Genomic DNA, 10,574 nt, shown 5'->3' with positions numbered 1-10,574 from the left:
AAATGGAAAAAGGATGTGCCCAGGGGCCCCTGGCCCTGACTGCAAAGAAACCATATATTGAAGGATGGACCCCACACCGAAGTTGTCCCCACCTCAAACTTGTGCTGCCCTGATAGACCCAAGGGAGCCCTACAAACTGACATCAGGAACCTGGACTGCTGAGTTTTCTTTCCCAGGGAAAATGGAAAAAGGATGTGCCCAGGGGCCCCTGGCCCTGACTGCAAAAAATCCTTATATCGAAGGATGGACCCCACACCGAAGTTGTCCCCACCTCAAACTTGTGCTGCCCTGATAGACCCAAGGGAGCCCTACAAACTGACATCAGGAACCTGGACTGCTGAGTTTTCTTTCCCAGGGAAAATGGCCAAAGGATGTGCCCAGGGGCGCCGGGCCCTGGGCAGGGACCTCACTGCAAAGAATCCTTATATCGAAGGATGGACCCCACACCGAAGTTGTCCCCACCTCAAACTTGTGCTGCCCTGATAGACCCAAGGGAGCCCTACAAACTGACATCAGGAACCTGGACTGCTGAGTTTTCTTTCCCAGGGAAAATGGAAAAAGGATGTGCTCAGGGGCCCCTGTCCATGGACTGGGGCATCACTGCAAAGAATCCTTATATCGAAGGATGGACCCCACACCGAAGATGTCCCCACCTCAAACTTGTGCTGCCCTGATAGACCCAAGGGAGCCCTACAAACTGACATCAGGAAACTGGACTGCTGAGTTTTCTTTCCCAGGGAAAATGGAAAAAGGATGTGCCCAGGGGCCCCTGGCCCTAACTGCAAAAAATCCTTATATCGAAGGATGGACCCCACACCGAAGTTGTCCCCACCTCAAACTTGTGCTGCCCTGATAGACCCAAGGGAGCCCTACAAACTGACATCAGGAACCTGGACTGCTGAGTTTTCTTTCCCAGGGAAAATGGAAAAAGGATGTGCCCAGGGGCCCCTGGCCCTGACTGCAAAAAATCCTTATATCGAAGGATGGACCCCACACCAAAGATGTCCCCACCTCAAACTTGTGCTGCCCTGATAGACCCAAGGGAGCCCTACAAACTGACATCAGGAACCTGTACTGCTGAGTTTTCTTTCCCAGGGAAAATGGAAAAAGGATGTGCCTAGTGTTCCATGGCCCTGGTCGTGGGCCTCACTGCAAAGAATCCTTATATCGAAGGATGGACCCCACACCGAAGTTGTCCCCACCTCAAACTTGTGCTGCCCTGATAGACCCAAGGGAGCCCTACAAACTGACATCAGGAACCTGGACTGCTGAGTTTTCTTTCCCAGGGAGAATGGAAAAAGGATGTGCCCAGGGGCCCCTGGCCCTGGGACCCTGGCCCTGACTGCAAAGAATCCTTATATCGAAGGATGGACCCCACACCGAAGTTGTCCCCACCTCAAACTTGTGCTGCCCTGATAGACCCAAGGGAGCCCTACAAACTGACATCAGGAACCTGGACTGCTGAGTTTTCTTTCCCAGGGAAAATGGAAAAAGGATGTGCCCAGGGGCCCCTGGCCCTGACTGCAAAAAATCCTTATATCGAAGGATGGACCCCACACCGAAGATGTCCCCACCTCAAACTTGTGCTGCCCTGATAGACCCAAGGGAGCCCTACAAACTGACATCAGGAACCTGGACTGCTGAGTTTTCTTTCCCAGGGAAAATGGAAAAAGGATGTGCCCAGGGGCCCCTGGCCCTGGGACCCTGGCCCTGACTGCAAAAAAACCTTATATCGAAGGATGGACCCCAGACCGAAGTTGTCCCCACCTCAAACTTGTGCTGCCCTGATAGACCCAAGGGAGCCCTACAAACTGACATCAGGAACCTGGACTGCTGAGTTTTCTTTCCCAGGGAAAATGGCCAAAGGATGTGCCCGGGGGCCCCTGGTCCAGACTGCAAAGAATCCTTATATCGAACGATGGACCCCACACCGAAGTTGTCCCCACCTCAAATTTGTGCTGCCTTGATAGACCCAAGGGAGCCCTACAAACTGACATCAGGAACCTGGACTGCTGAGTTTTCTTTCCCAGGGAAAATGGAAAAAGGATGTGCCCAGGGGCCCCTGGCCCTGACTGCAAAGAATCCTTATATCGAAGGATGGACCCCACACCAAAGTTGTCCCCACCTCAAACTTGTGCTGCCCTGATAGACCCAAGGGAGCCCTACAAACTGACATCAGGAACCTGGACTGCTGAGTTTTCTTTCCCAGGGAAAATGGAAAAAGGATGTGCCCAGGGGCCCCTGGCCCTGACTGCAAAAAATCCTTATATCGAAGGATGGACCCCACACCAAAGTTGTCCCCACCTCAAACTTGTGCTGTCCTGATAGACCCAAGGGAGCCCTACAAACTGACATCAGGAACCTGGACTGCTGAGTTTTCTTTCCCAGGGAAAATGGAAAAAGGATGTGCCCAGGGGCCCCTGGCCCTTACTGCAAAGAAACCATATATTGAAGGATGGACCCCACACCGAAGTTGTCCCCACCTCAAACTTGTGCTGCCCTGATAGACCCAAGGGAGCCCTACAAACTGACATCAGGAACCTGGACTGCTGAGTTTTCTTTCCCAGGGAAAATGGAAAAAGGATGTGCCCAGGGGCCCCTGGCCCTGACTGCAAAAAATCCTTATATCGAAGGATGGACCCGAGACCGAAGTTGTCCCCACCTCAAACTTGTGCTGCCCTGATACACCCAAGGGAGCCCTACAAACTGACATCAGGAACCTGGACTGCTGAGTTTTCTTTCCCAGGGAAAATGGAAAAAGGATGTGCCCAGGGGCCCCTGGCCCTGGGCAGGGACCTCACTGCAAAGAATCCTTATATCGAAGGATGGACCCCACACCGAAGTTGTCCCCACCTCAAACTTGTGCTGCCCTGATAGACCCAAGGGAGCCCTACAAACTGACATCAGGAACCTGGACTGCTGAGCTTTCTTTCCCAGGGAAAATGGAAAAAGGATGTGCCCAGGGGCCCCTGGCCCTGACTGCAAAAAATCCTTATATCGAAGGATGGACCCCACACCGAAGATGTCCCCACCTCAAACTTGTGCTGCCCTGATAGACCCAAGGGAGCCCTACAAACTGACATCAGGAACCTGGACTGCTGAGTTTTCTTTCCCAGGGAAAATGGAAAAAGGATGTGCCCAGGGGCCCCTGGCCCTGACTGCAAAAAATCCTTATATCGAAGGATGCACCCCACACCGAAGTTGTCCCCACCTCAAACGTGTGCTGCCCTGATAGACCCAAGGGAGCCCTACAAACTGACATCAGGAACCTGGACTGCTGAGCTTTCGGATGTGCCCAGGGGCCCCTGGCCCTGAGTGCAAAAAATCCTTATATCGAAGGATGGACCCCACACCGAAGATGTCCCCACCTCAAACTTGTGCTGCCCTGATAGACCCAAGGGAGCCCTACAAACTGACATCAGGAACCTGGACTGCTGAGTTTTCTTTCCCAGGGAAAATGGAAAAAGGATGGGCCCAGGGGCCCCTGTCCTTGACTGCAAAAAATCCTTATATCGAAGGATGGACCCCACACGAAAGTTGTGCCCACCTCAAACTTGTGCTGCCCTGATAGACCCAAGGGAGCCCTACAAACTGACATCAGGAACCTGGACTGCTGAGTTTTCTTTCCCAGGGAAAATGGAAAAAGGATGTGCCTAGTGTTCCATGGCCCTGGTCGTGGGCCTCACTGCAAAGAATCCTTATATCGAAGGATGGACCCCACACCGAAGTTGTCCCCACCTCAAACTTGTGCTGCCCTGATAGACCCAAGGGAACCCTACAAACTGACATCAGGAACCTGGACTGCTGAGTTTTCTTTCCCAGGGAAAATGGAAAAAGGATGTGCCCAGGGGCCCCTGGCCCTGGGACCCTGGCCCTGACTGCAAAAAAACCTTATATCGAAGGATGGACCCCAGACCGAAGTTGTCCCCACCTCAAACTTGTGCTGCCCTGATAGACCCAAGGGAGCCCTACAAACTGACATCAGGAACCTGGACTGCTGAGTTTTCTTTCCCAGGGAAAATGGAAAAAGGATGTGCCCAGGGGCCCCTGGCCCTGACTGCAAAGAATCCTTATATCGAACGATGGACCCCACACCGAAGTTGTCCCCACCTCTAATTTGTGCTGCCTTGATAGACCCAAGGGAGCCCTACAAACTGACATCAGGAACCTGGACTGCTGAGTTTTCTTTCCCAGGGAAAATGGAAAAAGGATGTGCACAGGGGCCCCTGGCCCTGACTGCAAAAAATCCTTATATCGAAGGATGGACCCCACACCAAAGTTGTCCCCACCTCAAATTTGTGCTGCCCTGATAGACCCAAGGGAGCCCTACAAACTGACATCAGGAACCTGGACTGCTGAGTTTTCTTTCCCAGGGAAAATGGAAAAAGGATGTGCCCAGGGGCCCCTGGCCCTGACTGCAAAAAATCTTTATATCGAATGATGCACTCCACACCGAAGTTGTTCCCACCTCAAACGTGTGCTGTCCTGATAGACCCAAGGGAGCCCTACAAACTGACATCAGGAACCTGGACTGCTGAGTTTTCTTTCCCAGGGAAAATGGCCAAAGGATGTGCCCAGGGGCCCCTGGCCCTGACTGCAAAGAATCCATATATTGAAGGATGGACCCCACACCGAAGTTGTCCCCACCTCAAACTTGTGCTGCCCTGATAGACCCAAGGGAGCCCTACAAACTGACATCAGGAACCTGGACTGCTGAGTTTTCTTTCCCAGGGAAAATGGAAAAAGGATGTGCCCAGGGGCCCCTGGCCCTGACTGCAAAAAATCCTTATATCGAAGGATGGACCCGAGACCGAAGTTGTCCCCACCTCAAACTTGTGCTGCCCTGATAGACCCAAGGGAGCCCTACAAACTGACATCAGGAACCTGGACTGCTGAGTTTTCTTTCCCAGGGAAAATGGCTAAAGGATGTGCCCAGGGGCCCCTGGCACTGGGCAGGGACCTCACTGCAAAAAATCCTTATATCGAAGGATGGACCCCACACCGAAGTTGTCCCCACCTCAAACTTGTGCTGCCCTGATAGACCCAAGGGAGCCCTAGAAACTGACATCAGGAACCTGGACTGCTGAGTTTTCTTTCCCAGGGAAAATGGAAAAAGGATGTGCCCAGGGGCCCCTGGCCCTGAGCAGGGACCTCACTGCAAAGAATCCTTATATCGAAGGATGGACCCCACACCGAAATTGTCCCCACCTCAAACTTGTGCTGCCCTGATAGACCCAAGGGAGCCCTACAAACTGACATCAGGAACCTGGACTGCTGAGCTTTCTTTCCCAGGGAAAATGGAAAAAGGATGTGCCCAGGGGCCCCTGGCCCTGACTGCAAAAAATCCTTATATCGAAGGATGGACCCCACACCGAAGATGTCCCCACCTCAAACTTGTGCTGCCCTGATAGACCCAAGGGAGCCCTACAAACTGACATCAGGAACCTGGACTGCTGAGTTTTCTTTCCCAGGGAAAATGGAAAAAGGATGTGCCCAGGGGCCCCTGGCCCTGACTGCAAAAAATCCTTATATCGAAGGATGCACCCCACACCGAAGTTGTGCCCACCTCAAACGTGTGCTGCCCTGATAGACCCAAGGGAGCCCTACAAACTGACATCAGGAACCTGGACTGCTGAGCTTTCTTTCCCAGGGAAAATGGAAGAAGGATGTGCCCAGGGGCCCCTGGCCCTGACTGCAAAAAATCCTTATATCGAAGGATGGACCCCACACCGAAGATGTCCCCACCTCAAACTTGTGCTGCCCTGATAGACCCAAGGGAGCCCTACAAACTGACATCAGGAACCTGGACTGCTGAGTTTTCTTTCCCAGGGAAAATGGAAAAAGGATGGGCCCAGGGGCCCCTGTCCTGGACTGCAAAAAATCCTTATATCGAAGGATGGACCCCACACGAAAGTTGTGCCCACCTCAAACTTGTGCTGCCCTGATAGACCCAAGGGAGCCCTACAAACTGACATCAGGAACCTGGACTGCTGAGTTTTCTTTCCCAGGGAAAATGGCTAAAGGATGTGCCCAGGGGTCCCTGGCACTTGGCAGGGACCTCACTGCAAAAAATCCTTATATCGAAGGATGGACCCCACACCGAAGTTGTCCCCACCTCAAACTTGTGCTGCCCTGATAGACCCAAGGGAGCCCTACAAACTGACATCAGGAACCTGGACTGCTGAGTTTTCTTTCCCAGGGAAAATGGCCAAAGGATGTGCCCAGGGGCCCCTGGCCCTGGGCAGGGACCTCACTGCAAAGAATCCTTATATCGAAGGATGGACCCCACACCGAAGTTGTCCCCACCTCAAACTTGTGCTGCCCTGATAGACCCAAGGGAGCCCTACAAACTGACATCAGGAACCTGGACTGCTGAGTTTTCTTTCCCAGGGAAAATGGAAAAAGGATGTGCTCAGGGGCCCCTGGCCCTGGACTGGGGCATCACTGCAAAGAATCCTTATATCGAAGGATGGACCCCACACCGAAGATGTCCCCACCTCAAACTTGTGCTGCCCTGATAGACCCAAGGGAGCCCTACAAACTGACATCAGGAACCTGGACTGCTGAGTTTTCTTTCCCAGGGAAAATGGAAAAAGGATGTGCCTAGTGTTCCATGGCCCTGGTCGTGGGCCTCACTGCAAAGAATCCTTATATCGAAGGATGGACCCCACACCGAAGTTGTCCCCACCTCAAACTTGTGCTGCCCTGATAGACCCAAGGGAGCCCTACAAACTGACATCAGGAACCTGGACTGCTGAGTTTTCTTTCCCAGGGAAAATGGAAAAAGGATGTGCCCAGGGGCCCCTGGCCCTGGGACCCTGGCCCTGACTGCAAAGAATCCTTATATCGAAGGATGGACCCCACACCGAAGTTGTCCCCACCTCAAACTTGTGCTGCCCTGATAGACCCAAGGGAGCCCTACAAACTGACATCAGGAACCTGGACTGCTGAGGTTTCTTTCCCAGGGAAAATGGCTAAAGGATGTGCCCAGGGGTCCCTGGCACTTGGCAGGGACCTCACTGCAAAAAATCCTTATATCGAAGGATGGACCCCACACCGAAGTTGTCCCCACCTCAAACTTGTGCTGCCCTGATAGACCCAAGGGAGCCGTACAAACTGACATCAGGAACCTGGACTGCTGAGTTTTCTTTCCCAGGGAAAATGGCCAAAGGATGTGCCCAGGGGCCCCTGGCCCTGGGCAGGGCCCTGACTGCAAAGAATCCTTATATCGAAGGATGGACCCCACACCGAAGATGTCCCCACCTCAAACTTGTGCTGCCCTGATAGACCCAAGGGAGCCCTACAAACTGACATCAGGAAGCTGGACTGCTGAGTTTTCTTTCCCAGGGAAAATGGCTAAAGGATGTGCCCAGGGGCCCCTGGCACTGGGCAGGGACCTCACTGCAAAAAATCCTTATATCGAAGGATGGACCCCACACCGAAGTTGTCCCCACCTCAAACTTGTGCTGCACTGATAGACCCAAGGGAGCCCTACAAACTGACATCAGGAACCTGGACTGCTGAGCTTTCTTTCCCAGGGAAAATGGAAAAAGGATGTGCCCAGGGGCCCCTGGCCCTGAGTGCAAAAAATCCTTATATCGAAGGATGGACCCCACACCGAAATTGTCCCCACCTCAAACTTCTGCTGCCCTGATAGACCCAAGGGAGCCCTACAAACTGACATCAGGAACCTGGACTGCTGAGTTTTCTTTCCCAGGGAAAATGGAAAAAGGTTGTGCCCAGGGGCCCCTGGGTCTGGGGAGGGGCCTCACTGCAAAGAATCCATATATCGAAGGATGGACCCCACACCGAAGTTGTCCCCACCTCAAACTTGTGCTGCCCTGATAGACCCAAGGGAGCCCTACAAACTGACATCAGGAACCTGGACTGCTGAGTTTTCTTTCCCAGGGAAAATGGCCAAAGGATGTGCCCGGGGGCCCCTGGTCCAGACTGCAAAGAATCCTTATATCGAACGATGGACCCCACACCGAAGTTGTCCCCACCTCAAATTTGTGCTGCCTTGATAGACCCAAGGGAGCCCTACAAACTGACATCAGGAACCTGGACTGCTGAGTTTTCTTTCCCAGGGAAAATGGAAAAAGGATGTGCCCAGGGGCCCCTGGCCCTGACTGCAAAAAATCCTTATATCGAAGAATGGACCCCACACCAAAGTTGTCCCCACCTCAAACTTGTGCTGCCCTGATAGACCCAAGGGAGCCCTACAAACTGACATCAGGAACCTGGACTGCTGAGTTTTCTTTCCCAGGGAAAATGGAAAAAGGATGTGCCCAGGGGCCCCTGGCCCTGACTGCAAAAAATCCTTATATCGAAGGATGGACCCCACACCAAAGTTGTCCCCACCTCAAACTTGTGCTGTCCTGATAGACCCAAGGGAGCCCTACAAACTGACATCAGGAACCTGGACTGCTGAGTTTTCTTTCCCAGGGAAAATGGAAAAAGGATGTGCCCAGGGGCCCCTGGCCCTGACTGCAAAAAATCTTTATATCGAATGATGCACTCCACACCGAAGTTGTTCCCACCTCAAACGTGTGCTGTCCTGATAGACCCAAGGGAGCCCTACAAACTGACATCAGGAACCTGGACTGCTGAGTTTTCTTTCCCAGGGAAAATGGAAAAAGGATGTGCCCAGGGGCCCCTGGCCCTGACTGCAAAGAAACCATATATTGAAGGATGGACCCCACACCGAAGTTGTCCCCACCTCAAACTTGTGCTGCCCTGATAGACCCAAGGGAGCCCTACAAACTGACATCAGGAACCTGGACTGCTGAGTTTTCTTTCCCAGGGAAAATGGAAAAAGGATGTGCCCAGGGGCCCCTGGCCCTGACTGCAAAAAATCCTTATATCGAAGGATGGACCCCACACCGAAGTTGTCCCCACCTCAAACTTGTGCTGCCCTGATAGACCCAAGGGAGCCCTACAAACTGACATCAGGAACCTGGACTGCTGAGTTTTCTTTCCCAGGGAAAATGGCCAAAGGATGTGCCCAGGGGCGCCGGGCCCTGGGCAGGGACCTCACTGCAAAGAATCCTTATATCGAAGGATGGACCCCACACCGAAGTTGTCCCCACCTCAAACTTGTGCTGCCCTGATAGACCCAAGGGAGCCCTACAAACTGACATCAGGAACCTGGACTGCTGAGTTTTCTTTCCCAGGGAAAATGGAAAAAGGATGTGCTCAGGGGCCCCTGTCCATGGACTGGGGCATCACTGCAAAGAATCCTTATATCGAAGGATGGACCCCACACCGAAGATGTCCCCACCTCAAACTTGTGCTGCCCTGATAGACCCAAGGGAGCCCTACAAACTGACATCAGGAAACTGGACTGCTGAGTTTTCTTTCCCAGGGAAAATGGAAAAAGGATGTGCCCAGGGGCCCCTGGCCCTAACTGCAAAAAATCCTTATATCGAAGGATGGACCCCACACCGAAGTTGTCCCCACCTCAAACTTGTGCTGCCCTGATAGACCCAAGGGAGCCCTACAAACTGACATCAGGAACCTGGACTGCTGAGTTTTCTTTCCCAGGGAAAATGGAAAAAGGATGTGCCCAGGGGCCCCTGGCCCTGACTGCAAAAAATCCTTATATCGAAGGATGGACCCCACACCAAAGATGTCCCCACCTCAAACTTGTGCTGCCCTGATAGACCCAAGGGAGCCCTACAAACTGACATCAGGAACCTGTACTGCTGAGTTTTCTTTCCCAGGGAAAATGGAAAAAGGATGTGCCTAGTGTTCCATGGCCCTGGTCGTGGGCCTCACTGCAAAGAATCCTTATATCGAAGGATGGACCCCACACCGAAGTTGTCCCCACCTCAAACTTGTGCTGCCCTGATAGACCCAAGGGAGCCCTACAAACTGACATCAGGAACCTGGACTGCTGAGTTTTCTTTCCCAGGGAGAATGGAAAAAGGATGTGCCCAGGGGCCCCTGGCCCTGGGACCCTGGCCCTGACTGCAAAGAATCCTTATATCGAAGGATGGACCCCACACCGAAGTTGTCCCCACCTCAAACTTGTGCTGCCCTGATAGACCCAAGGGAGCCCTACAAACTGACATCAGGAACCTGGACTGCTGAGTTTTCTTTCCCAGGGAAAATGGAAAAAGGATGTGCCCAGGGGCCCCTGGCCCTGACTGCAAAAAATCCTTATATCGAAGGATGGACCCCACACCGAAGATGTCCCCACCTCAAACTTGTGCTGCCCTGATAGACCCAAGGGAGCCCTACAAACTGACATCAGGAACCTGGACTGCTGAGTTTTCTTTCCCAGGGAAAATGGAAAAAGGATGTGCCCAGGGGCCCCTGGCCCTGGGACCCTGGCCCTGACTGCAAAAAAACCTTATATCGAAGGATGGACCCCAGACCGAAGTTGTCCCCACCTCAAACTTGTGCTGCCCTGATAGACCCAAGGGAGCCCTACAAACTGACATCAGGAACCTGGACTGCTGAGTTTTCTTTCCCAGGGAAAATGGCCAAAGGATGTGCCCGGGGGCCCCTGGTCCAGACTGCAAAGAATCCTTATATCGAACGATGGACCCCACACCGAAGTTGTCCCCACC

This window comes from Lonchura striata, unplaced genomic scaffold (genome assembly GCF_046129695.1).
Source record: "Lonchura striata isolate bLonStr1 unplaced genomic scaffold, bLonStr1.mat Scaffold_111, whole genome shotgun sequence".
In the NCBI taxonomy this organism is placed as follows: Eukaryota; Metazoa; Chordata; class Aves; order Passeriformes; family Estrildidae; genus Lonchura; species Lonchura striata.
Note: the sequence above shows the minus strand (reverse complement) of the source record.